The sequence below is a fragment of the Theropithecus gelada genome, chromosome 2 (genome assembly GCF_003255815.1).
Source record: "Theropithecus gelada isolate Dixy chromosome 2, Tgel_1.0, whole genome shotgun sequence".
Lineage (NCBI taxonomy): Eukaryota > Metazoa > Chordata > Mammalia > Primates > Cercopithecidae > Theropithecus > Theropithecus gelada.
The window spans coordinates 186980363-187008041 of NC_037669.1; the positions used below are offsets into that span (position 1 = coordinate 186980363).

The 27679-nt window shown below is 39.7% G+C and overlaps 1 protein-coding gene across 4 annotated transcripts in view; it reads left to right on the top strand.

Moving 5' to 3' along the window:
* The window catches only part of IL1RAP (interleukin 1 receptor accessory protein), a 145034-nt gene that overhangs the window by 12621 nt on the left and 104734 nt on the right, over positions 1 to 27679 (top strand). The window contains exon 2 of one of the 4 annotated variants that reach the window (XM_025377772.1): positions 24257 to 24420. The exons of the other annotated variants lie outside the window; for them this stretch is intronic. The gene's annotated coding sequence lies outside the window, so the exon portion shown is untranslated. The remainder of the gene's footprint in view (positions 1 to 24256; positions 24421 to 27679) is intronic. 4 annotated transcript variants of the gene reach the window in all.

Sequence of the window (27679 nt, forward strand, 5' to 3'; positions counted from 1 at the left end):
AACTTCATTCACCTCTATTTGTCCCACTCACTTTGTGGTATCTTATATGAAGGAATAGTTCGTAAGTGTATTGAATCAGTGAATTAATTCAGGACCTCTTCTTTCAAGTATCATTTCATTAGCAGATAGTGATAAAAACGTGGGTTTTAGACCCAGACAACTTAGGCAGGCAGAAGGTACTCACTACCTCTGTGATACGGTAAAATTACTAACATCTCTAAACCTGTTTCTTCATCTATGTTGTTGTCACAAACATAGGGCTGTTGTGAGGATTACATGAAGTATGCATGTAAAGCACTTAGCACAGTGCCTGGGACATAATTAGAGCTAAGTCTATCTGAACTGTTTTTATTATTTTTTGAACTAAAATAACCTCCCTAAACATGATTATAATTAGGTACCAGGCAGGTTTTTAGTTGTGCTTGTTTTATTAACTTTCTTTTAAAAATCAAAGCCAAAGATTCAATCATATAATCAGTGATGTTAATTTTGTTCCAGGGCTCATTCTGGCACCCTCCCCTCAGCAGGGTATGCAGTGTGGATTCTGAAGGGCCCTCTTATAGGAAGGAAGGCCAGTTCTGGAGAACAATATGAGAGCAAAAGGTGCTGTGTGACCACCCTTTTTCCTTCATACATCTGACATAGCTACAGGCAGCACTTCCAACCTTGCCTGTCTATCTCCCCAGCCTGGATCTACCTTGCTGGAAAGCTACTTTGTATTCCAGTGATGATCCCAGAGCATTTTGGGTGACAAGGGAAAAACAGCAGAAGACAAAGTTTTGCCCCAGATAACACTTAATAAGGTTAATTTACAGAACTTGCTGGAGGTTTAGGACCTAATATTGATCCTGCGCCTCTTGTGTGCCAGGAGCTGTGCTGAGTGTTTTAGTTTCACTATCTCATTCAATCTTTACTGCAGTCATATACAAATTTTAAATTTGAGTCGTAAACCAAATTTACAACTGAAACATAAAAATAAAAAGTCACATGCTTGACATGCTTGCCTCTGTGTGTGTTTCGCGAGGCTGTGGTGATAAAATCAAATATGTCTTGTGTTTTGCCACATTTTTCTTTGAAAGCAAATTGTGCAGGGTTGCACACCTTTGGAGTCTCCAGGGACCGCGCCTGCCGTGAAGACACGTTTGGCAGAGAAATGAGGCAAAGGTTGCCTGTGGAAGGCAGGAAGCTTCATTCCAGTTGACAGTTTACTTTGACCTGGAAGAAGCTGGTGACAATGAGCTGAGTTCTATTTTGTGGATTACATTTGTTTGCTTCTTTGTAGGGACCCAATATGGTGCTTATTTCCTTTTTTTTTTTTTTTGCTTTTGTCCTTCTTATGGCATGTTTAAAAGGTGTAACTTTTATCCTTCTGCATTTTCCAAGTAAAGTTCCAATGTTTCGATGTTCCTGACACTATTTGATAAAGTATTTTAAGGAAAGGTCTACACACCCATACACACACATACACGAGAATGGTGCCTGATTCATAATTGACACTCACTGTATATTTGCTGAATGAATGCATGAGAAAATAAATGCGTCTCCCTTTTCATCTTTCTCTCTCTGAGAATGGGAATTGCTGCAGGATTTTTTTAAATGGCAAGTTTCAATATATACCTTTCTTAAATTTTTGTTTTAAGAATCATTTCAGAAGGAGATTATTCTAAAATATGGAGCGTTACTTAATCTTAGTTATGCAGGACAGCTAATTGGAGTGGACTGTAATTCCTGTGGAATTTATTGAGGTGAGATCATTTACTCGTATACTAAATGGTCCCAGACTGATATACTGTTAAATTTGTGTAGTCTGATTTTCGTAAATTTGCTGGCCTTTCTCGCTCTGGTTGTCTGCTAGTTCTCGTTGCTTTCGGCACATCTGGCTCTCCATTCCCCATGCAATTGACAGTTTCTGCTTTACTGTAGACTAGGAAGCTGGGTAATGAATCTGTTGGACTGGGTATATAATAAGAATACATAGCTTTGAATGTGGACTAGAGAAACTCTTTTCCAAGGTAAGGAAGTTAAAAGTTATGGCCGCTATAGAAACAGTCTTCATATAAGCGAGGTGATACCACACATAGTAACACTGGGTTTCAGTTGCCTGTGTTAATAAAACGGGAGTCTTGGTAGGGATAATTCATTTACTCTTTAGGACAATAAACATTTTCTGAGAAACTTCTGTAGGCAAGACACTGGTGAGACACAGAGAATTAAAAAAGCAAATACACAAACACAACTGAAAGATAAAACATACATAGGGGTTTATAATACAATTTATACAGTATTTCAAATAGTATGAGAATACATAATGTCTTTTGAAAAGATATATAAGGTAATAAAACATTTTGGTATTTCAAAGGAAAGACAATTGTGTCACTCAGGAAGGGCTTTAGAAGGAAGTTGTATTTAAAGTGGATATTGAAGTGATGGGCAGGTCGGACATAGAGAGATTGGTGAGGAGAAGCGGTAAATCAGTTATGGTCTGATCGGGGTAAGTGAATGATATGAATTGTGCGATTTATCAGAGAGAGTTACAATTGTGGGAGAAACTGGGCAACTGAAGGCCTAGGGTAGGATATTTGGGAGATCAGAGAACAGTTAATAAATCCTCAGAAGGCACTGGTTAGGAAGCCTGTTGAAGTCTGTTGCCTCTGCCTGTGGTAGGCAGACAGTCAGAAGTGAAATCTGGATGTGACATGGAAGAGGATGGATTGGAGCCCCTGAGTCTCTAGTTTGATGATATAGGTGTTCTGCAGAAGAGACTGGTGCCATTAGCCATGGAATTTCACATCTGCCTGGCTTCAGACTTGGAGGAGTTTAAAGGGAAGATCTAGCAGGAATTGAAAAAGCAGTGGGCAGCCAGGCACACTGGCTCATGCCTGTAATCCCGGCACTTTGGGAGGGCTGAGGCGGGCAGATCATGAGGTCAGTAGTTCGAGACCAGCCTGGTCAAGAGACCAGCTTGGCCAACATGGTGAAACCTCTTCTCTACTAAAAATACAAAAATGGCTGGGCGTGGTGGCTCACGCCTGTAATCCCAGCACTTTGGGAGGCCGAGGCGGGCAGATCACAAGGTCAAGAGATTAAGACCACCTGGTCAAGATGGTGAAACCCCATCTCTACTAAAAATACAACAATTAGCTGGGCGTGGTGGCGGGGGCCTGTAGTCCCAGCTCCTTGGGATGCTGAGGCAGGAGAATCACTTGAACCCGGGAGGCGGAGGCTGCAGTGAGCCGAAGATCGCAGCGCCATTGCACTCCAGCCTGGGCGACAGAGTGAGACTCTGACTCAAAAAAAAAAAAAAAAAAAAAAAAAAGAAAAAGAAAGAGCAGTGGGCATGGCTGCTGCCCCATCTAGGAGGTGAGTCAGTGATCAGCAACATGTGTGAGCTGCAGTACTACCTAGAGGCCTAGACAGACCCTCTGAATAAAGTTCTCTATGGGCAGCCCTAACTTGGAACCATAGAGAGTAAGGAATTCTAGGAAACATCATTCCAGTTTAACTATTTTGGCACAGTTAAGAAACAGAAGTGACTTTTGTCTTAGAGAAAAGGGAAGATAATGAAAACATAAAGTGAAGGAGGGAAACAGGAACCTTCCCTGGAGAGAGCCCAGTCTGACCGGGAGATGATGTGTGAATACATCGTCATTGAATGCAAGGAGGCACTGTTTCTTGAGGACATTGAATGCTCTGTTAAGAAATTCATACTTAATCCTATAAGACACGGAGACACACTGAATATTCTTGAGTAAGGGAGAGGCATTATCAGATCTGTATTTTAGATCTCGCATTGGGTGTCAATGCTTAGAGAGGGAATAAGTGGGGCAATTAATGAGGATTCTGTTATAATCATGAAGGTGGAAAATTTGCACTCCCAGGACTTTCTTCTGTTCTCACTTAAGGAGGTGACCCAGAGTCATCATAACAGGTTCTGGACCATTCTGGGAGTTAAAAATGCTAGTGTACATTGCAAGCCAAAGTGTATTCACCTATGGCTGCTATTGTCAACTCTAATGCTCTTATGGAATGCCTAGATGACTCTTCTTAAAAACTCCGTGGTAAGTTTGCTCCTAGTAGGTGAAGAACAAGGAGAAGCGTACATGCAATTAGAACATTGGCTTCAATGAAATTGGCTTATGCAATCATGTCAGTATCATTTTGAGAGGAGAGATCCTATAAAAACAAATACTTATTACGTAGTAAATTAAGACTTTGGGGCTTTACTGAGTGGTAGCAACAGTATTCCCTTATGTGTATCCAAATGCCCAACAATTTACAAACCACTTACGTGTTCATTATCTCATTTGATTTGATAACCGCTCTGCAAGGTCAGTTTTATCTGAATTATCACAAGTGAAAAAACTGAAGCTCAGAGGTGGTGATGACCATCAAGTGGCCACTTAGCCCCTGATGATTCAAGAGCTCTTTGGTGTTCTGTGTATTCAAAGGGCACCATGCTATTGCTCACCTTCCCATTTCACTCTGTGCACCGCTGCCTGGTAATCTTGGGATGTATCTTTGTTCACGCTGTGTCCATGTTCTAAATCCATTCATGGCTGGGCACTGTGGCTCACACCTGCGATCTTAGCACTTCGGGGAACTGAGGTGGGAGGGTCCCTTGAGCCTGGGAGTTTGAGGTTACAATGAGTCTGGACTGTGCCACTGTACTCTAGCCTGAGTAACAGAGCAAGGACCTGTCTCTAATAATAATAATAATACTTTTAAAAAATCTATCCATCGTTTTTGGACATTCTCACCTTAAAGATCTCTTTCCACCCAAAGAACAGGCTTTTTGTAACCCAGGTGTTCCAATTTCAGCTGTTCTTTTTCCTCACTTTCCTGAAGTATTTTTACTGCCTTTTATCAAAGCACAGAACACCAAACATAGGGTAAAGAGGAAAGGGTTCTTTACAAAAGCATACCTGAGTGGATACCTTAACACCCTCAGGAAATCTGCACATCTTTGAATTAGGTCATTCCATAAGTCTTCCCCGTCAGCACTTCCCGGCACATACTCCTGAATGTTTAAAAACCAACCATATCTCTTGGCTTCCTACTTGTCAAGACACAGCTGAACTTACTCACTTGTCTTGACTTATTTAAAACGCATACTTACAGTCAGTGCTGTATCACCTAAGATTTCAACAGCCAGCAGCAAGTGAATTAGGAAACCATAATATATCCTCCATTCAATGCACCCTTGCAGGGTTTTGCAGGCTTTTCCCCCCTAAAGAGATCCCTAGGGCACATCAAATCGGGTGACTACCCCAGCTTCTTGCTGTGGGGAATTTTGTAGTTAGTGATATTGAGACACGGACTCAGGGGAACAGGAGGAGGCATATACAAATCAAGCTTTCGCAACTGCTATTAAATGGAGTACGTGTAATCGTTCTCAAAGAATACTAGATTGCTGGGGCCAAAAAGGCTAAACCTCTAGCTTTGCAGAAAGGTCTTAGAGGAATATGCTGTGTTTATAAAGTCAGCCAAACCGATCTGTAGCTGGCTTTCTAGTTCTGGCATAGTGCACTTTCTGGTATCATGCTGCTTCTCTTGCCTTGGTTCTCAGGCATGAGTTTTGGCCTCATTGCTCTTGACCAGATATGTGGGTTTTCTGCTTCCTAGTATTTGGTACAGTATGTAGGGAAAGTTTGGGAGAGTCAAAGCCAAGTCTTCTAGTAATAAGGGGAAAAAGGATAATAGCTAACAAATTGAAGTGCTTACTGTGTGCCAGGTGCTTTACAAAATTACCTCATATCATCTTTCTTTCTTTTTTTTTTTTTTTTCTTGAGATGGAGTCTCGCTCTGTGGCCCAGGCTGGAGTGCAGTGGCCGATCTCAGCTCACTGCAAGCTCCGCCTCCCGGGTTCACGCCATTCTCCTGCCTCAGCCTCCCGAGTAGCTGGGACTACAGGCGCCCACCACCGCGCCCGGCTAGTTTTTTGAATTTTTAGTAGAGACGGGGTTTCACCGTGTTAGCCAGGGTGGTCTCGATTTCCTGACTTTGTGATCTGCCCACCTGGGCCTCCCAAAGTACTGGGATAATGATCTTATCTAATTCCATGTGAGGTGCTTTACTGACCCTGTCCACCAATAAGGAAATTGAGACTCAATGTGGTTAAGTAGCTTGTACAGCTGTGGGGAAGGACCTGAGCCCAGGTCTGTATGACTCTAAAGCTCACGATGAAATTGTGTGCTTTGCCTCCATGCGCTGAGGTGTGCTGTGTATCCCATGGCTCCTATCCAGCTTGCTTACACTTACAGCTGAACATCTGGTAACAGGTGTTTAGTTACTACTCTGATGTGTCTGACAATTCCCTAGAAGCTCAGCTTGGACTGAGCCAGCCCATTTGCGTTTCTGGCCTCTTGTTGCTTCCTTTTTCAATTTCCTTTTTCGGCTGGGGCACGTGGGAGTTGCCTTAATCAATCCATGATAGTTCCTTCTGTGTTAATGACATTCTCATTTCCTCAGTATGTTTTCCTCACTTTGAGGGTTGGAGAGGGGCGTAGGGGAACTAATACTTTCGAAAAGCCCTGGTCTCCTAGTTTTGAAAGTGAGTTCCACGAAGTTGTGGAAATGCTGCTTTGAAATACTGGGACCGCTGTACTGAAAGCCCATAGGTGTCTGAGAAAGAGGGAAGCACAGGCCCAACATGGCTCGAAAGACCTCAAGCAGGATAAGCAGGTTGACGTGACAAGAGATTTGGGTCCAGCTCAACATAAAGAGACATTTATTACAATTACGGCCGTATGAAAACTAAATTAGTAATGAGTTCCCCATCACTAGAGATATTAAAAGGGGGCCTAGACATCTACTTGGCAAGGATGTCCCAGGGAGATTTGAATATTGGAAAAAGGAGTTTGAATCAAAATGACATTTAAAGGCCTTTCCGGCCTTGAGATTCTGTCTTGAATTCACTTAGAAACTTTATATTGGGAATAAAGGTTTCCCCTTGTTATAATTAACACCAACTAGTGATGTCTCCTCCTCCCTCCCCTCTGTGCTTCCCCTGTCCGAACAACTACTCGATTTAAGAAGGGGACTTAGGATGAGGAAGGATGTGGTTCCTTCCCGCTTGGCAGCACTCCGTGTCAGAATGGAAGACTTGTGTCTGGGCCTGGCACGGTTCCGTCAGGCCCTCTTACCAGCCCAGTCGTGTCTGTGACCAGAGCACGTGGGAGGTGCACATCCGTGTAGAAAAACCTCCCACTAGCTGCCAGCTCTGGATTTTTGAAATAATTCCTAATGAATGCAGTCTTGCCCAGGCCAAACCTCTTAGAGGAATGATGACACACCCTGAAACAAGTCCGAGTCAGACCAGACAAGCAGCCCCCGAAAAATACTCCCTTTGCAGTTGGCAGCATATGAGAAAGCGTCTTTGAGAGTCGTTTCTTCTTGCCGTTTCAAAGGAAAGCCGCTTGCAGGCCAGGATGTCAGGAGTGAAAAACTCCTTCTTTTTTTTTTTTTCTGTTTTTTTCTTTTCTTTTAATTGGCTTACGACTCCTCTGAAAGCTCTGCTAGTCAAATATGATAATCCTTTGATTTAATGTCAGGATTGAGACAGTTCCCTGGTTCTTGAAGGAAAGAGTGTTGCAATGATAGGAAGTCTCCAGCCGCTGATTAACAGCTTTGATTTGAAAGAATAAAAAGAAAGATACAAAAACTGGCAGTGGGTTCTACCGATCAGTGCTGCAACTAAGAATGGACAGTGTTTTTCAATTAAATAAGATGATCTTTCCCCTCAGGATTTACAGAGGCTTCCATAATCTCCTACCCACTTCATTTTTTTTTTTTTTGGTTAATGTAATGTTACAGCTCAGTATGCTCTGATCAAATCTATCTTGTTTGGATATTTCAAACTATGAAGTTTCATGCCTTATAGAAAAACTTCAGAAATTCACCAGATATTTTAAGTCAGGTCAGTCCAGCTGTTCCCAGGAAATAAAGATGTTAAGAACTTCATAGCTGTAAGGAGTCCTCAGAGATCCGATCCAGTGCTGCCTATAGGACGTTGGGCCAAGATTTCCCATGTACACCATAAATCTTCACAAAGTCATGGGAAAAGAACGGCAACTTCAGCTCCTTTTGCAGCCTGAGCATTGCTTCTGGGCCCAAGTAGCTGTCTTCTTTTGATATAGGACCGCTGCCTGTTCAGACATGACTCTTTTTCCTGGATACAAATGGTATGTTATTTTTAGGGGGCAGTTATATTTCTTAGTAGTTTTCAGAGTTGGTAGACAGGCCTGAACTGGCAATCAAAAGCCATCTTCTCACATTTCCACTAGTGAGTTATTGACCTCATGAAAGTCACCTCTCCTTCCTGGGCTTCTACTTCCCAAATAGTGTCCCAAATAACATTATTGACTTCTGAGGTCCTTTCTGATTTTCTAGATGTCATCTGGATAGGAAGATAAAGTGTAAGAGAATTAAAAAAAAAAAAAAAAATTCCAGCAAAGTGAAGTGTGGGACTTAGGAAAATCAGAGTCCTCTATTTAAAATGTGTCTCAGAAAGCCTTTGCAAAAAATGTCCCAAATATAGGAATTTTAGTCTGTACTGTGTATTGCAGAGTATATGGATTTCCCATATTTGCCTACTTTCTATTTGCTAAGAGCTGATTAGAAACATGAATAATAGTCATGAGGAAGTTTAAGATTATCAAATTCAGTTTACTCGCTTTACATATCAACCCTGAGGCCCTTGTTCTGGAGGTACATTGCAACTTGAACTCAAGTCCCCTGCCTGCTTGTGCAATGTGCTTTCAAGTACACTGTCTACTCTGTTTATTTCGCAATGATGAACACTTAGAGAAACAATCAAGCTACGTTTTGAAAGTTAGTTGATTCAAAACAATAAAATTTAGTGGTCAGCCAAACAGAAGCAAGAAGATTTGCTAGTTTTGCATATGTGTGTGATTTAGTTTCCCCATTATCCACGTGTTAAACGTAAGTTCTTGTTTGTACAGCTCTATTCCTGGCCAACAATTAATGCTATTTTTTTCTCTTGGGTTTTAGAAGATCTACCTCCTCAAAACAACAACAACAATTAACTATGACTTATAACTCACTCTCAGTTCCCCAGCAGGGCCACTTACATTCACATTTCTGATCACAATATTTTTTAAGGTAAATTCTTCAGTTCTCTGAAAATGCTAAACAATGAGTGTCTTCTAGTTCAAGTTTCAGTTTGTAATGACCAATTTTGTAATTGTGGAGTAGCCACACACACAGTGGCATAAGATTCATGTATCCTGGTTTAATAGCTGAGATTATTTCCAAAAACCCACTGACGTTGGATCAATCATGCTACCTTTGTGCTTTTGTTTTTCTGTCTGTTTAGTGCTGTGGTTGGCCCAAAGTCTTCCTTAGGTCTCCTATGATCAAGGATCTTGTTTTAACTGTTTTGATAGATTGTTTTTCTCAGGTGTATTCCATACTACACTGCTATCATATAGCAAATATCCTGAGAAATTATACTTTCATTAATTTGGGGCTGTGATTTTGAACATGAATTATTTTTCACTGTACATAAATGATGTTCCCAGAATGTGCTGAAATACATAAGACTCTAACATGAAATGGCCCCAGACCTCCATATGGCTAGTTTTTGCTTTTTGGGTTTCTTTTCTTTTTAGGTGTTAGTAGCTCAACTTTTGCACCTGCCATCAACATGCCTACTTGTAAAAGCCATTTGTCCTTCATGCAAGTTTGTGACTTCTTCTCTGCTTAGCCATAAGGACTCAGATAACCAAGTTGTTATCTGAAGATCTGTACAATGAATAAAGTTGATTCTTTTTAAATTTTCTTTTAAGTTGATACATCTTAGTTACCGTTTGCAGCTCTGGTTTGTCTAGTTGTTGGCTACTGGTATTTACTTGATAATTGACACTGTCTAGTAATTGAGTTACCAGCTGTTGAGGTATGACCATATGCCTCTGATTTTGTAGGTCTCACTTTTCTCCTCTTTGGATGTTTTCACTGGCCGGTAGACTGATTTCGTATTTTTACTGTGATCTTTTAGGTAGATGCTAGGAACCCTAATGATTTTTAAGTAATCCTGAAGAAAATTACCATAAGCCTAAATGTGGTTGAAAATGGCAGTTTTTTGAAAATAATCAAAATGCCATCCATAGGGACATGGTTAAATACACTATCATAAGCTAGACAATGTAATCATTTAGCCATTAAAAATGATGTATGATAGATCACAGTGCTATATAACTGTGAATTAGGGTGACAACCATGGTCTATGCTTTTCCTAATAAAGTATAATTTAAAAAACAAACTAAAGGAAATGTGATTACATAAACTAATCTGGAAAACATGTGAAAGATACATTACTAAATAAAATAAGCATCTTTTATATACACACATTCAATTTTTGTAAAAAGAAAACCAGTTATATGTGAAAAAATGAAAGCATCTGAATGTAGTAGTTATATATGGTTATAGTAAGAGAGAGACTGGATAAATGCCAAAGGGAGAGGAGAAGGGGGCACAGTGTTTTCACTTCCTACCTACTATAGATTTTTTTTAACTTTTAGACATTTACTTATTTAAAAAATTAACTTGGAACCTCTTACTGAGACTCGTAGCCTATCTCAAAGAGCGATAATGTGATATTTAAATATTTTACTGATTTGGACAGACACAGAAACAACAAGTGATAGATAATTTATTAGATGCTTTAGATACCTTTTCTCTTCTTTTTTTTTGTTGTTAATAATGTTGGCAGGGAGGCAGTGAACTTGCCCGTTAGGGTTTGGCAACCTGCTTGAGTTTCCTGGGCATCCTGTGAGTCCTCTCTGTTTCTTGCCACACAGCATTGACTCAGATCTATTCCTTTACATGCAGGCAGCTGTACGAAAACCTATGCACTCTTATAGCCTCATGTGGTTTCCTTTTTCAGGATATTACATTATGAACTATTTCGGGAATTTAGCAGCTTTTGACTGTAAATACAAATGATTTGTGATTCCACTAAACCATTGCTTAATTTTAGGCTGCTGAATGGTGAACACTCTAAGGAGTGTGGGAACAGGCCATATTTTGTTTTGATCTTACACAGTCTCATTTGAAGGAAGGTTATTCATTTGAAGATGGCTATGATTTACAGAAAGGCAATTATATTGAAGACTAATAATGAGCATTTAGTGATACATATCAAAATGTAGAATATGAATAACTTTAGAATTTCAAGATCTTTTATTCTACAGAATTAATTTTTACAGCTGAAATTTGCCTAACTTGTTGGTGATCAGATACCCCCTGCCCTCCACAATGTAGGGTTAAATCTACGTAAGATGTATATGGTTTCTCCATGGCATATCGTTCTAGGCCTATTTTCTGTAATTCCTTGCCCACTCACCTGCAGGTTATACTCTAGTCTTACTAGATTTCTTGTTTTCCTGTAAATATCTCATGTACTTTTCTGCTTTGAGAACTTTACCCAAATTATTTTTGCTTTTTGGAATACCTTCTCTTTTCTTCCCTTCTCTTTGCTCCTCACTGTCTCTGTGATTCTTTCTGGCCCCCACCTACCCACACAGAAATACACACCTCTGTTCCTCTTCCTGTTGAGATGCAAGATCTTTCCCATGAACCCTCCCTACCACTATCAGCTAGCATGAATCACTGCTCACTTATCATCCACCGCCCTTTGTTTACACTTTGTGCCTTACACGGTTGCTTCTCAATGTGTGGTCTAAGGAGCAGCAGCAATAGCAGCCTCTGTGGGTGGACTAGAAATGCAGCATCTTGAGTCTTGTCCTAGACTTATGGAATGTGTGAATCTCCATTTTACCCAGTTTTTCCAGGTTCTCCTTATGCATACTACCATTTGAGAAGCACTGTCTTAGAGCAGATACCCAACTTTGCCTTCACTTGGTTGCTTTTGTGTTAGTGGGTTCTGATAGAATCTGTCTCGTGATCACAGACTGTGTGTTCAGCATTCATCTGCAAGGCAGGGTGGAGTGCTTTGCACACCACAGGAGCTCTTAACTGTGTGTTGTTGAATAAAAACTTGCATTTTCAATGAAGAGGGGTGTTTGAGGGAAATAAAGAAATACAGGGTATTTCCATGATTCTTGTCAGCAAGATGTCTTTCAGATTGTCTGGTTTCCATCGTTGCTGTGGTTGGGTTTTACAGACCCTAGTACAAAGGGACTGATATGGTTTGGCTCTATCCCCACCTAAATCTCATCTTGAATTGTAGTTCCCATCATCCCCATGTGTCGTGGGAAGGACCCAGTGGGAGGTAATTGAATCATGGGGATGGTTACCCCCATGATGTTGTTCTTTTGATAGCGAGTGAGTTCTCACGAGATCTGATGGCTTTATAAGGGGCTTTGCCCCGTTTTGCTCAGTACTTCTTCCTACCACCATGTGGAGAATGACGTGTTTGCTTCCCCTTCCTCCATGATTGTAAATCTCCTGAAGCCTCCCCAGCCATGCTGATCTGTGAGTCAATTAAACTGCTTTCCTTTAAAAATTAACCAGTTTTGGATATGTCTCTGTTAGCAGAGTGAGAATAGACTAATACAGAGACTTACCATCTTATCAAGTCTGTCTCCTCCTCTCACCTCTTTGAGAAAAAGTTACAGTGATGTGGAGGATTAGAGCTTTCAGAAGCTCAGGTGAGTTCATTATTCAGGGGATTATATTTAAAGCATAGGGAAATACTTTGTATTAATATTTTATGAATAGGACTATATCTGTCTATCTGTGACAATTGTATATTTGTTCAAGAATTGGAAGCCTGATCACAAGGTCAGAGTAAGGTCCAGCATCAGAATTTGGTGCATCTGAACTTAGGAAAATAACATTGTTTTAGTTTATTATATTTCCTTTTGTAAAATTTGCCAAGGAAAAGCTGCATAATTTCAAAAAAGCTTTTCTATCTTGTGATACAGATTGTAACAGACTTACATTTAGATTTGTTTTCCAAGTATCTCCATCTTCTCCACTTCCCCTGGTATTCCTATTTTTCTTAGTGTCACTTTTGCCTTCTCCTCTCATCTCTACATTTTTCTTTTGCAGTTTTCATAGTTATTCTACTCGCATTCCAATATTAAAACATCTGTATCATATAACTCTGGTGATATTCCTGATCCTTCACAAAATGTTGTATATAATTAATAAAATTACAATGTGTGTAAATACATAAAATACAATAAATAAAGATAAATTTAAAATAAAAATAAAATGAAATATATAAGTAATATAATTATAAATAAAATAAAATAAGGATAAAATTTTAAAAATAACCTAACGGGTGATTTTTTTTGACATGTATAAGAACAAACCTAGTAGGGACTTGCCATTTTTATTTCTGTAATTAAAGCAGATCTTGAATATGTCATGCCCGTTACATCCATTTCTTTTAGATTATTAAGATTAAGACATTGTTTAAATACTTCTTTCTACTTTTATAGGCTATTTTTTTAAAAATGTATTTTATGGGTCTGTGCTTTCCCTGTGGCATTTCAATGATACAAAAATGAATTATAGGAACCAAAACATAACACTACTTGTTTCATCTTCAAACCTTAAGTTGCTTACAGTGAAATGAAGGAGATAAGATGTTCCCGCATAACAAGAAAACACTGTCATCGAGTTTTTGTTTAGAGAGATCTAGGACGTCTTGGATATGCAAAAATGATAAGGTTGGTGAAACATTGAGGGACAGTTTGGATGAGTTCTCGTTACTTGTTATTCCGATTCACATATCCTCTCTCTCTTCTCTCTTCTGTCCTCTCTGCCTTCCTCCCTTCTTCCCAAAGTCTCTTACTACCTTTCTCTCCCTTTGTCCTTCTGTTTTTGTCTTTGGTGGTTGAATGTTTGTATGATGTCCATTCTGAAGCTGCAAGCCTCAAAGGCTCAAAGGCAGATAATTCTCTTTTTGGAAGTCATTTTACAAAACCCTTTTCATGAACCTGTCTATAGGGAAATTTCTTCCTGTCCTGGCTGTGCAATGAACCATTTATTTGTTCTTATGGATACCAATACTTATTTATTATTTTAAACTTTGTCTTTTCTTTTTTTTCCTCCTGAGAAGTCCATTTTGCTCTTTCTTCTGATTTTCCTACCTGTTTGTAATAACAGGAATTAGTCTTTCCATGTGTCTATGTTGAGTTATTTAATAACAAAATTTACTTTAGTGAAAATTATAGAGGTTATAAGTTTAGGAGCTGTTGGGGAAATAAAATTTAAAATAAAAATCTCCCACCTGAGAAATTCTCTCTGTAAAAGTAGGGGAGAAAGCGAACACATTTATTTTTTATTCTTGAGCAAGCATTAAGTCAGAATGTGATGTACATCATAGGTAATCCACTAAGAGATTGCAAAAACAGAAAGAACTCTCACTCATTTATGAAGCCAAACAGCCCATTACATACATTTTTTCAAGATAAACAATAACTTGTCCTCAAGTAAGCTTGACAGCACCATTTGTTACACATAGCTCATCCTAACTTTACCTGGTAATTGAGATGACCATCCATGTTAGCTGACTGGTTTTGGTCAGAGGAAAAACAAACTTCTCATATCTTTATGACAAGAGGTAGTTTTTTAACTCGGTGCAAGTTGCCTACCAAAGTTGGGGTCCAACACTCCCATAGAAACTGGGAGATAGGGGTGCTATCTCCCATGATGTTCACTTTTCAAAGAGATGGCCTCTAGGTCTTCCTAGTAAAAGGCATTCCTAGGTCACAAAGCTGACAAAAGGCCTTGTCTAGTCTTCAAAAGGATTTATATACGTTTCAAAGAGTGCAAAAAGTACTCAATAATTGCAAATTGGCCAAAGTAAATGCTCTGAGAAAAAGAAAGAGGGAGGATCTTTTCCCTTATTTTCCACAACAATTAGGCTTCTTGGTTTCAATGTGTACTTACTCTGACAGAAGATAGGTCCTATTTCATTATGTTTAACTAAGCAGTTCAGAATTAAAGTTTTACTTTTTCTGAGTTTGAGATTCAGCCGAGGTTTGTCTTTGGCCTTGTGGTAACAAATTATACACCTCCATGTTGGAATCTGATTTGAAAATTCATTAACATTTCTTTAATTTGTATTTTTTTTGTGGTAAAATTTACCATTTTCACCATTTTTAAGTCTACTGTTTTGTGGCATTAAGTACGTTTTCATTGTGCATCTATCGCCACCATTCATCCCCAGAATTTTTCACATTTCCTACTGAAACTGTAGCCTTTAAACACTAACTTCACATTCTGTCCTCCCCTCAGCCCTGGCAACCACCGTCATTATCACTTTAACCAACCTATTCAAAATGCCCACGAAATTTCAATATCCTGTCTCTGGATGAGAAGTGGAGAATTGTGTTTGTCCAGGATTTTAAAGACAAAGGTGTTTTCTTGGGAAACTGACTGAGAAAAACAACTTCAAAACCTTGAATGTGGTGCACCCATTTATCCAAGTGATGCCACACTAATTATAAATAGCTGAAGTCTGTGCAGTTCCCCAGAAATGGCTCATTTGTGCCACTCCATTACTTTCAAACTGATAATAAAAAACCTTTCTGGTGAAAGATTTTTTTTTGCGTGTAGCTCAGGGATTTGACTAATGTAGATTTGGCATTTTTCACAACCCTTGCTCCAGTGAATTTTTATCTTTCTTAATTGATCTTTTGGACACAGCAAATGAAATATTGAACACTTCATATATTTTGTTTTATAAACTGTCATGGGCATTGAGGAGAATGATGTGAAAGAATCAGGGCAGACAATCTGCTGCAGTCAGAGAACGTTATTTAAAATCAAGCTTTGCTATTTGATTGTTGTGATATCTTGAGTTAGACACTTCACCTTTTTGCACCTAATTTCATCAACTGTAAAACAGGACAATTATATTCCTTTTTGAGTAAGTTGTGTGACTATGAAGTAAAATAAGAAAAGAAGCACTGTGCATAGTGTTAAAGCATGAATTATTTCGATTGAATAATGTACTTAACATGTAGCAGAAATTTGGAAAATGCTTGTTGAGTGAATGAACAGATGTTATTCTCAAAGTTAATTTTTCTAGGGTTCTCTCTTCTATACATGTACTCCTGTCTCTGCTTATAACCTCTCCTCTCTTGGTTTTCCTCTGATTCCTGATCATATCCTCTTTTCCTTACCCAAATTACGCTTCCAGTTTAAAAACTCCAGATCTCAGAGTTTGGGTAGTGATCTGAAAGGGCTCAAGGAATTTCTGTTATATTCTTTCATAGAAAACTCTTCCTTTCTAAATGGAACTACTTTCTGAAAGCTTTTGGGGGTTAGAAATGGCAATTAGAGTTATCCACTGTAACATACACAAAGATTAAGGAAATTGTTTTTTTTGCTAGCATCAACAGGCTGAGGGGAGTTCACCCTAGCCAAAAAAAAAAAAAAAAAAAAAAAAAGATGAGCTGCAATAATGTTACATCAGACATGTGAATCCAAATTCAACAGAATTCTTGGTGTAATTCCAGGCTGTTCCCTCGATGGTCATTGGGTGGGGGCTCACTGAGCAACTCTGTTGTTCATTGTCACCATACACACGATAAATGCAAATGTATGTATTATAAAGCAGCATGACCAAGGCTTACACTGACAAAGGCAGATGGCATTGCAAAGGTATTCTCTGAAATGCTCCTTGCCTGACATGTTTTAGTGGAAAAGTCACCCCCACCCATGATGGTCTGAGAAAGAAATGAGTGTTGAGAGACTGAAGGGGCAGAAAATGCATAAAGGAATTATAGTATTTTCCTGGATTGAGAAATAGCCTGTAGAATCACTCTGTTTAGAAGAACGTAATCGTTCAATCAAAAATCCAAAGCGTTTTCTATATGCCGGGCTTCATGCTAGACCCTGGGAGCCAAAAATGAATCAGAAGTGGACGCTGGCGGCAAAGGTCTTAAGAGAGAAGACATACACACTTAATTAATAGTACCAGATAGCAAAGTACATTACTGAGACTATATGGGAAGCATAGCTAACGTTTTAGGGAGAAGGGAGAAATTACGTCTGACAGAGGAAAGCAGGGAGGTTTCATGAAAGAACTGGTTTCGGAAATACGTCCTGGAGGACAGGTGGTATTTGTACACGTGGAGAGGGTAATGAAGGGGATGCCAGGCAGAAGAAATGAGTAAAGGGGAAGGCATGGGGTGATCTGTAGCAATATCTGGATTTGTACCTGTGGTGGGAGTGCTTGCTATATGAGAAGTAGTGGTACAGCAAAGGGTTAGAAAGAGAGTTCGCTGCGCTGCCAGATCGTGGAGGATCCAGAATGTCAGTGAAGGACATCAGGGAAGTAGCACTAGGATATGATGTGTGAGAAAATTGCTTTGGTCTTTGTCATCAGTCAGCCTTTACAGGTGTTCCCATGGCACCCAACCCTTACCTGAGGCTTTTACAGCCTTCTTGTTTGCAGTGTGGTAAATATCTCTTCCTTTGGATTTAGAGGAGATTTCAGTCTGTTTTTTATATATTAGAGAATGGAAAGAATATTTACATGCAAAAACTCTTAGTATTTGGGTCACCTTAATAAATACATACATTTTCTTCCCTTTTTCAGAAACAGCAGAACAATTAAAAATAATAGCACTTTTAATTTTTCTAACATTAAGGTCACACGGGTGAAGGGGTTATTTGCTGGGTCTCACAGGTGCTTACTCCTTTTATCATTGGAAAAATAAAGGCTCCCCTCTGTTTTCTGACTTTTTCTGTGTGGTGTCTTATGTTCTGATTTGGCAACAGTCTTTAAGAATCCAAAATTCTGGAAGTAGTGAAATTATAATCAACTCCAATTAGCCACACTGGTGGAGCATAGCATTATCATACTTAAATCCACCAGCATGTCTTACATCTCATTTTAGCTCATCATTATGCCATTGTTCCTCCATCAGCTTGCCACAGGAATGGTTTAGCAAATTGGAAAAGTGATTTGAATTTCCTACTTTTTTCCCAATTAAAAATTCATGACCCTTACTCTAAAACTACCTCCAGTAGGAGTAATACACCCAGTGAGAGAATTTATAGGAATTCCTCAAAGCTTGATCACTGTTTGGGGGGACTTACACAGTCAAACTCCATCTCCACCCTTTTTTTCTGAAAGAACTTCACTCAGCATTTCTAAAGTGTGGCAAGGATCCTGATGCTTGGAGATGTTACTAAACAAGAATTACTAAAGTCAACTAGGTTTGAGAAACACTGTATATTATTACTAAGTAATTTCGTTTCACAACATGCATTAGCATCCTGAAAGGCCCTGAAAGAAGTCCTGTGGAAAAAGATAACTTTTGAACCTATTTCACCTAGTATTAATAATCTAATGTTTCTCTAAACTGAGGCTGAATTACTGAAATATAGCTTTTCAAGATCATTCTGTAAAACCCTAAGCTGAACGATGTGGATCAATATTTGGCCTTCAGAGGGTCTAAGTTCATTTAAGAAGGAAATTTGAAAATATCAGGAGACTCAAATTAAGTAGGTACATTTATTAGGACTATACATTGTATCCATCCTCTATATACCCACCAGGATTTACGTGAATATATTTTCATAGCCTGGAGATCCTTTAAAACCCTGTCTGTGTTAACAGAGCTGCTACATCTGATATTATTTTCCTGAATCTGAAGAAACACCAAAGCAGACTGAAATAATAAGACATTAATTTCAGCTGTAGAATGCCGACGTTGCTGACCCTGCAGGGTTATTGCAGAGGGAGATTAATTATGCAGATCTGCCACCCTAGGCTTTGGAGTTGAAGTACCCTGTTGTAATTCACTGCAGGATCATTCATGTAGCCAGCATATTGATATGATTATTATTCCACCAAGGTTTTTATCTGCCCCTCGTCAATTACAGAACCACTTCCCAGCATCTCTCATTGACTTCTTATTTAAAATTCCCAGGGCCACAGCAGGCATTCAGGTCCTTTTATTGGAGACAGCTACAGATCAATGACATGAAGCAACATGGGATTTTCTGTAGGACATGACAAATGCTGAGATTGTTGCTAAGCAGAAGATAGACATTCAAATTCCAGTAGAAAATTGTGTTGCAGTGGCTCCTTATCTCTAACACAAACTTTTAAGGCAATGACAAGAACATACAATGGAAATATTACGAGATTTTGTGTCAAGGCATTTGAGTTTGCACACTGGCTTCACTATTTAGTATCCATGAAGCTATAGTTCTTCTGTAAAATGGGATTGAAATTAAATGACAAACTCCTGGCAGCTTGAGGATCCAGAGATCTCTTTAGGTTGTGAGATGAAATGTATATATGTGTGAAATCCCTGCTAGGGTATGCATGTATGTGTGAATCCCTACGAGGTTGTGAAATTTTAATGTATAAATGTGTGAAAAAAAAAAACTTTGTGAATGACAGAGTGTTTTAAAAATATTTTTGTGCTGATGGAAATGGCTTTCATTCCCTGTGTAGTCATAATGGAACATACTTTTCCTGGCCCCATTGCTTGGATGATGACCTATTAATGCCTGCAATCACCTAACACAGAATGTAGTAACTATCCATTAGTATGATTAGCAGCTCCATGCAGGGTACATCCTTGAAATGATGTGCAGAATAAAATTCCTATTTCCTGTTGCTGTTCTTAGCCCAAGATTTTAAGGGACTTCAAACCTGCAAGAGAATATTCATCTGATTTGAATTTTCTTCAGTTAAGTTTTCCTTTCTGTTCTATAGATCAGTGGGAAAAGGTATGGCTTGTTTTGTTTTAATTTTCCCCGAAGAGCCTGTCTTCCTTATGCATGCCTGCATCACAGAATATGCTACCTGTCTTCAGAGACCAGCTGCAGTGGCAGCTCCAAGGAATCTTTCCACCCTCACTCCTCAGCCTAAACCCCTTTTCTCTCCCCACAAGTACTCTCTACCACATTGACATGCAAGTAATTCCTTCCCCACAGCATGCTGGCATGTTGCTTGGACTGATTTGTATACTTAATAGTAGCATGAGCAAACACAGCTAAATAGCTTTGTAGAGTTAGAGAAATAATAAGAGCAAATACACTTTTAGGTATTTTATATATGTTAACGCATATAATCCCCTCAGCAATCCTAGGAAGTAGAAATTATTATTCTCCCCACTTTGCAGGCAGGAGAAGTAAGTCACAAAGAGATTAAGTAACTGGCCCAAGATTTCATAGGTACCATGGGGGCAGAGCCAGGAATTGGTAATTAAAATAATAGGCTTTTAAACTATGAGGTTACAATGAGCCATAGGCAAATTGGAGATTTCTATAGGTTGTGAGTTCCTGGATGTCTGGGGCAATGAAAATCTGTGTCATCTGTTAACATTTAGCATAAGTGCCCCACATAATAGGTATTCAGTTACATGAAATAGCTTTGCATTGGGAAAATTGCCCCTTGAAAGCTTGTGATGCAGCCACAAAATGCCCCCCTTGTCCTCTGTCAATACTTTTTTTAGTGTATGTTCTGCATTCCTGCTCAATATGCTTGTCAAAGCATTTTAAAACCTCACATTAAGCACTGCTTGAGCACCTCTCTGTGAGCGAGGCCAGTGTTCTGTTTTTTGTAAGTAGCTGTATGGTAAAGATAAGGCATACTTGTTGAAATTAGGGTTACTTGAGTCTTTAGTGGTTTATGGATCAGTAGATAATAGCACTATAAAATTCCAGCTCATTCTCATTCTGATGAAAGGGAAATTGCATGGTGTTACTTTATTTTCAATAAAGTCACCAAATGTCAATGCATATGAAAAGAACTCTGGCCATAGTCCTCCGCCCCTTCCCCCCATCCAGTGTGATCTGGTGGACTGAGGTCACAGCCCAGACTACGGGACTGGTGGGTGCACATTGCCATCTGTCAGGATGATCCTGGTGCCCAAAAATTAGTGAAAGAAGCCATAGAATTTTCTCAACAGGGACACAGACTCACACAGACCTCCTCAGTGTTAGTTCATAAGGGGATTTTCTTTAACACTTTAGATACAGAAACATGATATTTCTTTAGGGCTTACTTTTTTGGCTTATATGAGTTCCCAGGAAGACTTGGAATATTATCTTTGTGTTTCAGGGACAAGACTGGGGATTAGAGCAATGAGGATGCCTAATAGGCTGTTTTCTCCTATAGACTGAGAATACCTGAAGGTAAAGGCTGTACTGAAGCCTCTGTGCTTTCTCCCAGGTGGTGAAGTGTTGGCCTGGTGCACTGTAAGTCTGCTGTGAATGTTCTGATTTAACTCTTGACTTTAACTCTTCCTAACAACACTAGTTGTGGAAACTGAGGCATAGGGACAATAAAGTACATGGCCAATGTTATAGCACTTGTTAATGCCAGAGTCAGAACTAGGAAAGAGGACTCGTCCCGCCCATTTCTCTGTGTAATGGAGAATGAGGAGCCCCTGGGTGCCGCAGGGTCTGACGGAGTAAGGGGGGCCTGTCCGAGGTTTCTGGGTACCTGAACAGGAGGGGAACCGAGACCCTCATCTGCTGGATGCTTTCTATTGAGCCAATCATTTTTCTGAAAGAATTGGGGGAATGATACTAGGAAGTACTCTGTGAAGGGACAATTGACTGTATTGTGAGGCCAAAGATGGCTTGGATCCATTCAAGTCTAATTTCTGAAGATAGGTTCATTTCATAGGCAGTGGATCTTGATGGCTGTCACAGAACTTACAGTGACATCTGTTTGAACCAACCTTTTGAGAATATTCCGTCCTTAGGATGACATATGGCCTGACTAGAGAATGCAGTGTGCCTGTGAATCCATATGTAAAATAAAAGTATCAACTTCTCATATTTGTATCATACTTCACGATTTATTAAGCTTTATCATAAACATGATCTATTGTGATCCTTATGTCATCCTATGAGGTAATCCTTATTTTATTGATAAGGATTCCAGGGTTCAGAGGGGTTAAGTACATTATCCAAGGCCATGCAGTTAAAAAGTAATCAACAGCTAACTAGAACACAGGTTGGCTGTGTCCTAGAGAAGTGTTCTTCCTACTACCCAGAAGTTGCCTTGTATTTATATGTGTTTATTGCATAACAAAATTGGACTATACACTGTGGACACAAACTTAGATTCCCAGTTAAAAAAAGAGTGGTAAGAAAAAAATCTAAACAAAACAGGACAGAAATTTCTCAGGTCTCTAAGACAGGTGTAGATATCTACTGAGAGTTTTTAGAAAAAGAATAGTTTATTTTTAGGTAAAGGCAAGATAAGAGAGACTCTGGAGAAGCTGCAGAAGGGACCCGAGTCTTGAATTAGGCTGTGGGAAAGTTAAGACTTATTTCCTTTCAGTGATAGACAATTTGGTCTCAAGTGGAGTTTTAAAAAACATGTATATCTTGTGGATTGAGGATTGATTTGGGAATTATGACTTGGGCTCCCCCTTCTGCAATTAGAGTTTTCACTATGGCAGTATTTTCACTGGGACTTTCATAGGTGTATTGCATAAAAAGAGGTTCATGGTCAAATTGTTGTGGAACATTCTCCTCTCATGCGCGTCCGTGTGAAGAGACCACCAAACAGGCTTTGTGTGAGCAGCATGGCTATTTATTCCACCTGGGTGCAGATAGGCTGAGTCCGAAAAGAGAGTCAGCGAAGGGAGATAAGGGTGGGGCCGTTTTATAGGATTTGGGTAGGTAAAGGAAAATTACTGTCAAAGGGGGGTTCTCTGGCGGGCAGGAGCGGGGGTCACAAGGTGCTCAGTGGGGGAGCTTTTTGAGCCAGGATGAGCCAGGAAAAGGAATTTCACAAGATAATATCATCGCTTAAGGCAAGGACCAGCCATTTTCACTTCTTTTGTGGTGGAATGTCATCGGTTAAGGTGAGGCAGGGCATCTGCACTTCTTTTGTGATTCTTCAGTTACTTCAGGCCATCTGGGCGTATACGTGCAAGTCACAGGGGATGCGATGGCTTGGCTTGGGCTCAGAGGCCTGACATCTCCTTAGGGTTCTTGTCACACGACCAGGAAAGATTATGCTCACAGACACGTAGAAGGGTGAGAAAAATGGGATTTATTTGGCAAAAAGGAAAAAAAGGGAAACAGGGACTCTCAACAAAGCAAGAGTCCTGTTGGGAGGCTTCTTGCCTCACAGATTGAATCCCTGGTTACCACCCAGGAACAGGAGGAACCAGGCTCCTCCCTCTTGCAAACCGTGTGAACCTCTGTAGCTCCACTGTGCACAGGCTGGTCGGAGGTTCTCCAGGGATCCCTTTATACTTGACTGTCTCATTCTCCCTGAAAGAAGTACATCTAGCTGCCATTAGAATAAGGATAAGGATGAAGACCAATCTTAACTGCTTCCTGCTGACAGGGGGTGCTGTTTTGGGAAAATGACAGCCAGAGCTCCCTCAGAGGCCTATGTAAGCGTCCCTGGCAGAAGGGCTCATCATCCAAGGCTCCGGTTGCAAGAGTGTTTGGAGTTTGATGGCCTGAATGTGAGAAGAGACAGACTGGTTATTAGAAAACATGTATTAAAATGAAACAAGTGGGGGGTGAGAACAGCTCAAAAATCCCAAGGCCTTTTACCAGTTTGCACAGGCAGAGAGAGGCCAAAAGCCTGATTGGTAAAACAACTTTTACCCTTTTACCGGCCTGTCAGGCTTCTGGGTTGCCTTCTCCTGAGCCCAACACTAAGCCAACCGGTTTAAGGTTTGGGAAATTAACTTTTCCCAGTTTGGAGGCTGCATCCAAGGGGAGTGTTTTGTAGAATGCAGACACAATTACCTATCAGCGAAGAGAGGACAGAGGAGGAGAAAGGAAAAAAGAAGATGTTTTCTTCAAAGGAGTTCCAGGGGTTCAGGATGCATTTGAAAGGGGTACAGAGTGAAGATGGATGGCTACTCATCTAAAAAGAGGGGAGCAGGCATCCCTGGTCCCCTTCTCTTCCTAGCAAATACCTGGGGTGCGTGAGGGAGAGAAGGAAGAGTGTCCTCTTTCCCTCTTCCATCCTTGCATCTCTGAGTCCCGGCAGCCTTGGCACGTGCTACCCAAGGGTGCCAAAGCAGGCACCCATGAAACAGGGAGGCCTTAGAGAATAGGAATGATCTTCTCTCACCTATGCCTCTATTCCCCCTACTGTCGGTAGCCTTGGAGTTCTCTAGACCTCATTTGTGCCATAGATACTTGCATGACCTTTATGCATGAAAGGTAAGGCTTACTTGTTGAAATTAGGGTTACTTGAGTCTTGGCTTAATCGGCAGGAATTAGCCATTCTCACCTCAACTGCGCCTTTTAACCTCTGTTATCATTGGCCTCTGGATCCCTTAGATCCAATTGTCTTTCCTAGGGCTTTGACCCGAAGGTTGAAATTGAGTTTGGGACAATAATGTGTCTCATGGGGAATTGCATGGACTCCTTCACATAAGGCAAATGATGACGTAAAGCTGTGGCATTGAGTCCTCCTCCAAGAAGGCAGAGAAGATGATGTCTTGTGACATTTCCAGATAACTGGTGGTTATAGTTATGCTTGCTAAGATTTGGGTGCATGGTGCTTGGCTTTGGTTAGCTCCCTTGGTCTTACTTTCCCAAAAAGGAAACCTCTGGGTGATGGGTATACTATTTATTCCCATCACCTGGCAGGATTTGCAGCATTATTGCTCAGAACTAGAATATCGATCCAGATTTCTACATTACCCATCCTGTTTGCTCTTTCTGAGCTGCAGCCGGAGATTGCTGGTTGGTTCACAGGAACAAGCAGGATTAGTCTAAAATGTAGGCAAAAACTTAAAAACAACTAATGAGTTTAGCATTTAATGACAAAGGTATGATAAGTTTTGAAACATAATTTCTCTTCAGTCCTTATTTTTGCTTAAAAAAAAAAAACAACGTGGTAGGACTGATTTGTTTACAAAACAGACTTTAGTCTTATGCTTGGCCTGATTATTTGCATAAAGTATAGCAAGAATAACTATTTCTACATACACCTTTTTGATTGGCTTTGGTGGAACTCTGTTCCACAAGGAATCTCGGATCAGACTTTTTAAAGCTGAGCCTAGCCATGGGTTTGTATCTTCAAATACCTGTGAGTTGGGTGATCCTCTCCTGTTAAGGTCCCAAGATGAACATGGAGCTCCTGGGCTTGTTAGAAAGCGACATTTGCTTCTGACCACAGGTCAGGAACCCTATACAAGGACTGCGTAGACAAGGGTATGAAGCCAGTTTTTTCTCCAGGGGCTTTCATTGGCTCTGCAAGTCGAGCTTGACTCCTTAAAGTGGAGCATACCCTTCAGTCAAACCCTTGGTAAAACAAACAGTTTCTGCAATTGTGTCCTGTTGCAAAATAAAAATGGATGCTTATTTTACTGATGCAAACAAGTATATTGCCGTAAATTAAAAATACTCACAGATAACTTGCAAATTCTAGAGGAACCAGAGAGAGAAACAAATAGGCTCCAAATTTTCTTCACAGGAAGATACCTTATTCAATTATTAAAGGCTGTAAATAGTTCAAAGTAAGTTTCCTTGACTCTGAAAAACAAAACAAGGATCAGCAATATTCCAAGTAAAAATTTAAAATATTGTTTCAGTTTTCTCAGTTCAATCTGTTTAGTTCTTGTTTTGCCTGATATTTGTGAACACTTCAGCTCTTTATGAGTCCTGTACATTTTTCTTTTATTCCATTGTTACAATCTGCAAAGTTATCATAAACCTGTATTTGAGAGCCCCTGTCAAAGTTTTATAGCTCATTGTAAACAATCTTTGGAAAAGGATTAAAACAATTCAACAATTGACTGTGAATAACAAAATGTCCAGGGTAGTTACAGTTAGAAACACAATTGACAAAGTTTGGTTATCTCTGTGGTTTACAATAACTTAACATAACAAGCTTGTTATGATTGATAGCATATACTCAGACATTAGAATTTTAGAAATCCCATACAATTTTGGAACATATATTAGCATTATTCACCAAAATAATTCCTAAAGAAGATTGAACATCATTTTGGCAAGCCAAAGTACCTAAACATGTTAAATAATCCTTTTACGTTTCTTTTCTGGACACTCCAGTGACCCTTTGAAGTATCCAAAAAGCCAGGTGTCAGGAAAGACAATTTTGTAACTAAAGTTTGACTTTAGGAAGCCTGATAAATATGTTAGAGGTTTAAAACATTTGATGTTCTGAAATAGAATTCCAGATTATGATAAATTATTTTATAAAAATGATGACTCAGAAATTTAACAAGAAAAAAAACCTTGCATAGCCCTTTACAAATTTTGCTAAAGAACAAATTAGTGCCTTAAGAGTACCTTGTTGTGCTTTTATTTCAATCCTCAATTTACAGAAAAACCATATAATAATTGTTTGAATTTAGTCAACATGTTCACACAGGGAATTTTTGCAAGATTAATTTTTACACTCCTTCTACTTCTTGTTTGAACTTTTAGCTTTATCTTACCTAATTTAAAATAATTCTTTAATCCCAGGCAAGAATTGACATTTCTCTAAAGATTAAAGTCATGTGAACTGAAAGGTACCACAGCTTTTGTCTTCCCTTTTAAAAACATTTGCTCCAAGTACTTATCTTCCTTTAGGACAATTAATTAGAGCTCTTTTTATAGACATCACAAACAAAACATGTATATGACTACACAGACATGCAGAAGAAAACCCATTCCCCACAAGCTCCTTCATTTGGCAATCTCATATTTGGATTATTAGCCTCTGGGTGCTTTTAATTTTGGGGATTCCATGAGAAAAACAGAGGTCTCTCCCCTCTCATGCAGGTGTTAAAAGTGGTGAGGCAAAATGGAGAAAAATAATTTAGTTGACTTAGAAAAAAACAAAACACTTTTTCCAGAAAAACAAGGTCCAAGAAAAGGAAAACATAAAGATCTTTTAAATATAACTATAACTTGGATATCCACTTTTAATTAAGCTGACCGCTCCTTGAGAAAATCCTTTTAACTCCCTTATTACTTGACAAGTGGCCAATATTTCTGGCTTTCAGATTTTACTAAAGGCTCAGAGAAAGGAAAATCGAGTGCAGTTTGTGGAGGGGAAGGGAATCAACAAATAACAAAAGCTCATACAGATATCAAACCCGAAAGGACTCATTTCCTAAGCCAGGATTGAATCTGGGCCATGGCTAATCTAAACAAAGCCTTGCCATGGGGTTACATGCCACGGCCCCAGGGACATAAAATAAGATAGAGGCCTGCAACAAAATATTTTACAGACCGTACAGAAAGACTGTAAAGCACACCATGTTGGCTACAGCTTAAGACCAACCTCACAAATCCTTTCTCATAATTAAAACTTTACAGAGAATATAAACATTGATCCTTATCATTCCTAGCCTAGTTAAATGTCTTCTTAAAGGGAAAGAACCAACAAAAAATTAATAAATAAACAACAACCATGCTTAAAAGTCAACTCCTGACCTGATGGAGAAAAGGAAAGAAAAAAAAAATTAAATGCCTGAGGAAGAACCTCTTATTCTTATGCAAATGTGTCCCTCTACCGGGGAGAGAAACTTAATTGCTGTCCAATGGCATTGAACCCCTTGCCCAGGGAGGGGAGGATACCTTGGATGCCTGGCATTCCCCAGCCCCAGGTGGGAAGGGAGGGGGAAAGGGGGAGCTATTGTTTGCCTGTCCATCCGGAAGAAAGAAGGAAAAGGCCATGGAAAGGCTAGGTTGTACTGAGGCCATCTTTCCTAACCCCTGGTAGTGACAGTTGTGGGGGCACAGTTTCCCCTGCCCTCAGGAG